Here is a 5,441-nt window from a genome sequence, read left to right as displayed (position 1 = left end):
TTTCAGTTAATTCAGGTCAGTCCACCCAGTGGTTTTTGTGCACTGTAACTTTGAAAACTTTTATCTGCACGAGAGAGTAAAATGGCATACATCGGCTAACTTTTTTCTGTCTCATCATTGCACCGACATGAATTAACAAGCTGTTATGCTGCCACTGGGACTGATGAAGTGGAGAAGTAACAGCAATTATCAAATGACTAAATTATGATATATGCTCAGGTGGGTGCTGGGGTCTTATCTATTGGATTGCAACATATCCATTTTGTTAATTAAACATTACACATAGTGCACGTCTAATTAGAGTTAAGCCAGTCGGCGTGGTAGCCCAGGCTCACATAGTCATAGCCCACTATTGTTAAGCCGGTCGGCGTGGTGAACAGTCCCATAAACGGTGAACAGTCCCAGTGCTGATACTGGTAAAATACCCAACAGTACTCATGGAAGACCTCAGCCAATCAGATTCAAGGACTAGAACTGTTGTGTTTTTTATTAGGAAGTTTTAATTTGAACATAAAATAATTTCCCATACTTGAATTTGTTGACTTTCTTGGTAAATATGGTAAATAGTACTAATGTAAATTTGCAGTACAGTGCACTGAAAAAAATGGTATCCTAAAAATGGTAACATTTAAAGTAACTGGTTTTATCCAAGTTGGAAAAAAAGTATTTAATATCACACTGAATCAGTCTAAGCTAAGCTAAGCTAACTGCAGGTTACCACTATTTACAGTATAACATTAACAGTAGGTATATAGCAAGGATTTGCATCCGGAAGACACAATTATTTGAACCAACTAAATTGATGAATAAATTAATGAATTGTGTCTGTATGTGGTAGAATTTAGTAAGTGGCAAATGAAGTATAATTATAAAGTTGAATGAAAATAAGACTGAGTCCTCACAATTTATCATAATAAATCTGAATAATAATAATAACTAGATGAGTAAAGTTTGTAGACAAACTTTAAGTTGGCTTGAAAAAGCCTAGCCAGAAAGTTTGAAGTAGTTTTAAAAGCTTGAAGTTTGAAGGTTTTCAATAGTTTAAGTTTTAGTTTAGTAGTTTTAAAAGCTAGCGATGTGGTTGCTAAGGTGCTCTGGGTAGTTATAGATATAATAGTTGTTATATTACAGTTATAGATAGAAATGGTCAGGATAGATAGATAGATAGATAGATGATAGATAGAAATGGTCAGATTAGATAGATAGATAGATTAAATTGGTTTGAATGAATTTAAATGGCTTAGAAATAGTACATAGAATGGCAGTTTAATTGAGACTGTGTTTAAATTTGAATTTTGACAGTTGGAGTTTGATGGAATGTTCAGATCAGCCAAGACTGTTCAATGAAAGTCTATGGGATTTTTCCAAGGTTTGATTGTCATTTTTAGGAAAACTGTAAGTTGGATCAGTTAGAAAAGATATAGCAACCCGAGTCAGAACAGTATGAAGGTCTGACCCAAGTTTGGTAGTTATATCTTTAAAGCTCTAGGAGGAGATACTGTTCAAATTTTTGGTCAGAAGAAGAAGAAGAATATGTTTAAATACAATATCAGTAAGTTGGCTTTTTCAAACTGCTGTTGATGTTTTAATGTTCTATGGTGAAAATGCTCTGAATAACTGAAAAAGTAAACATACCAACGAAATACAAACAAGATTTTATTAAAAAAGGGAATTTGAGAGATCCGTTAAAAAAAAAAGGCACAAACAAAAACAGAAGAAAATTTTTTGTAAGAAAAAAAAAAAAAAAGTAACAGAAAATCAGAAATCGTGGCACAGGAAGACAAATTACTGGCTAAAAGCTCTGGTTAACATGCAAACAAACCACCAAACTGTTTCTTCAGCTACCTGTACAAAATGTGTTATTGTATAAATAAAGAATGTTTATAAAAAGCTGTTCAAGAGACAAGCCATCTGCATCACAAACATACAGTACTGACTTCTGTACAACCACCCATTTCTAGAGATCTAGATACTGTCTACCGACCCAATACAACTAAACAAATGTAATTTCTTGAGGCACATTGAACAAACTCTGAACTCTGCAGGTTTGAATTACAGCTTCACTACGATAACTTTTAATGGTTCTGTTGTTTATGGCTTTATCTGGTGAACAGCGTGAACACCCGATGTTAGCAGCAATCCATTTTGAAACTATGAAATGAGCTGGTCAAAAAATTAGCAGCTACTAATTTACTTATTAATAATAGATCATTTATAATAGTTTAGATAGATGTAATAAATCTGAATTCAAATCAACATATCATCATTTCATAGTTTCAAAACCATGTTTAATGTTTTGTTTAATAATGGTGATGTGATTTATAAGTTCGATAACCAAAATAAATCCCATTTTCCTTCATGATGTGAACTGCATGGTATCATTTCAGAAATATCTTTAGTAGCCTACAGAAGATTTGACATAGCGCTGTCAGAACTTAAAACATCAACACTAAATCACATTGAAAAAGTGGGCAAGGGATGAGAAGCCAAAGTAATGGGAAAAAAAAGGTGATAAAATCAGGAAAAAGGTTTTCTTTGCAGTAGCCAACTATCTCAGCTCCTTAATCACTCACATGGATTTAATATATTAGTAAGAAACAATTGTAGTTGTTTTCATACTGTATATGCATGTTGTATCTTGGTGGCGTTGATATCTTTGGTAGCAGGAATGAACTGACTCTTTGGGAATCTGAAGACAAGAGCATCACAAAGATTTCAATGACTGCCAATAGTTTGAATTTCAGCCTGAGTGATGGTAAACTGTAAAAGAGGTATTAATCAGTTTCAATAACACAATTTATTTGAATGTAATGTCAAACGTTCCAAGAAGCTGGTCCTTTGCTGGTTTATGCTGGTCCTTTGCTGGCTTAAGCTGGTCCTTTGCTGGTTTATTCTGGTCCTTTTGCTGGTCCTTTGCCAGCACATGACCAGCATAAACCAGCAAAAGGACCAGCATAAACTAGCAAAGGACCAGCTTAAACCAGGAAAGGACCAGCAAGCACCAGCAAAGGACCAGCTTAAACCAGCATCCCAGCGTCAAAACATACCTAACCAGCATATGCTGTTTTTTTCAACAGGGAAGGTAGTAGCTATAGTAGCTAGCATGTATTTTTATGGATGGAGATCCTGCCATTCCAAGTCTCTTAATGAAACCATTTGATAGTTTTCCTATCAAGGTCATGGCTTTAAATTCATAAAATGTCAAATGCACTAAGGGGAAGCCCTCAAATGAATGAAATAACAACAGCATCATGTGTCTTCAGTGTTACATAAGCCCTTGTGTTTCTATCCTATAGAAGAGCGAGTCTTTCTAAAGACATTTATACCATATATTGGTATGTTTTAGTGTACAAAAACTGGTGAGTGATTAAACACTGATTATCAATGATATCAAAAAGTTTCATTTAGGATATTCAAACTCTTGTAGAAGTGCATCATGATTGACCAGGACAGTACATTTCAAGTAAAACAACAAACAGCACAGTGAAAGACATAAGAACATGTACGTAACTCAAGAAAATGTCTTTCCTTTGCACACAAACACAAAAAAAAATCCTATGAATCCGGGATTTAAAAAGAAACAGAAACCAACACGCACAACCAAATTAATTCATCATCTAAAAAAAGTTTTCAGAAAGTAAAGCATTGCCCAAAAACTACAGCTAATCTCACTTGGAAGATAAACTCAAACACATCAGTGAAAACAAATCATTAAAAAAACAGCAGCATTAGGAAGAAAGCGACTGCGCTTGCTGAAGAACTGCTTCTGTCCTTCTCCATCCTAACCGTCTGTTCCATTTAATCGTTTTTCCTGCTATACATGTCTCATGTATAACCCAGCACCATTTTGAAGATATTTCTACAAATCTCTGCACTGTACAGAACCGAAGCCATGATAACACACAACCTGATGATGCCACATCGCCGTAACACACTGCTAAACATCAGTGTACCAATCGCTATTTTGGTCTTGTTTTACAATATCTAAACATCCTAAAAACATAATACATGTACTCACCCTCAGGCTAGATAAGGTGTAGATGAGTTTCTTCATGGGAACAGATTTGGAGAAATGTGGACAGCTCAGCAATGGATGCTCTGCAGTGAATGGGTGCCATCAGAATGAGAGTCCAAACAGCTGATAAAAACACCACAATAATCCACAAGTAAGTCCATCCCCTGTTTTTCTTTCACATTAAAATCCACCCACAGATTTGTTTAGAGCTGTTTTGGACTGTTTCCGCTTGTGAGCGGTGCTTGATCTGTGCAGACTTCTGTCCTGACTTTAACTGGAGAAAGCAATATTATGGATTGTGGACTCGTATTTTAGCCAGAAGCAAGGGTTTGTAGTTATCTTGATGGATTAGTTTCTTACAAACACGCAGCTTTTGTCTTCTCCAGATGTTAACTGATGGACTGGAGTGGTGTGGATTATTGTGATGTTTTTATCAGCTGTTTGGACTCTCATTCTGACGGCACCCATTCACTGCATGTAACGCTAAATTTCTCAAAACACATCTTGGATGACATGAGGGGAGTACATTTTCAGCAAATTCTTGTTTTTGGGTGAACTATTCTTTTTAAAAAAAAATGAAAAAAGTAAATATGGTAGTAAAAATAAACCACTGTAGAAAGTTAAGAAAGACAAAAAGTAAAGGTACACTGTGTTACTTTTTTGTTCAAAATCTACAAAATTGATACAATGAGCGAGAACATCATGAATCCATCTTCCAAAATGTGTTTTTGTCTTATTCTGAATCACTATGTTCCTTTAAGTATGACTTTTGACCAAAAAATAAAAATAAAATCCTGCATAACATAAAGGCCAGCTAAAAACCAAATGCCTTGATTGTCTTCTCTTTTCATGATTATTTTCTCCTACTGCATGTGTTTGATGGATTCATAAGGTGAATCTTTCTTTCAAGTCTACCAAAACGACAGTTCTTCCAACCAGACTGACACATATCTGCTGTACTACAGCACAAATAAAAATATGCTGACTTATAGCAGTGTGGTATTGAACAGCGTCATCAAGTCACGTGTTATCATCACTTTTATGAACTATTTTTGATACTAACAAACCACTTAAAGTCACTTCCTGTAGACTCCTGTACTGTAGGCCATATATGTATGAAACACTATGTGCATTATAATGCACATTTAAACACAAAAACCAGCTTTCAGAAACCTGAAATATTTGGTATCATTACTGTATATACACCGAATAAAATACTAAATCAGCCCTATCTCTAATTTTACAGTATCAAGAGAATTTTTAAATAATTTCTAAAATGTCTAAAATGATTTATACTTTTGAAATTTGAAATAAAAATGAATTGATCCTGAACACTGTAACGTTAGGCACAAACTGTTTCACAGGTAATCATTAGATTTAAAATGCCCCTCAAATATATATATATATATATATATATATATATTTT

The sequence above is a fragment of the Sinocyclocheilus rhinocerous genome, unplaced genomic scaffold (genome assembly GCF_001515625.1).
Source record: "Sinocyclocheilus rhinocerous isolate Xijiao unplaced genomic scaffold, SAMN03320098_v1.1 scaffold2371, whole genome shotgun sequence".
NCBI classification, from domain to species: Eukaryota; Metazoa; Chordata; class Actinopteri; order Cypriniformes; family Cyprinidae; genus Sinocyclocheilus; species Sinocyclocheilus rhinocerous.
The sequence above is the reverse complement of the archived record's forward strand: the minus strand, read 5'-3'. Positions refer to the sequence as shown.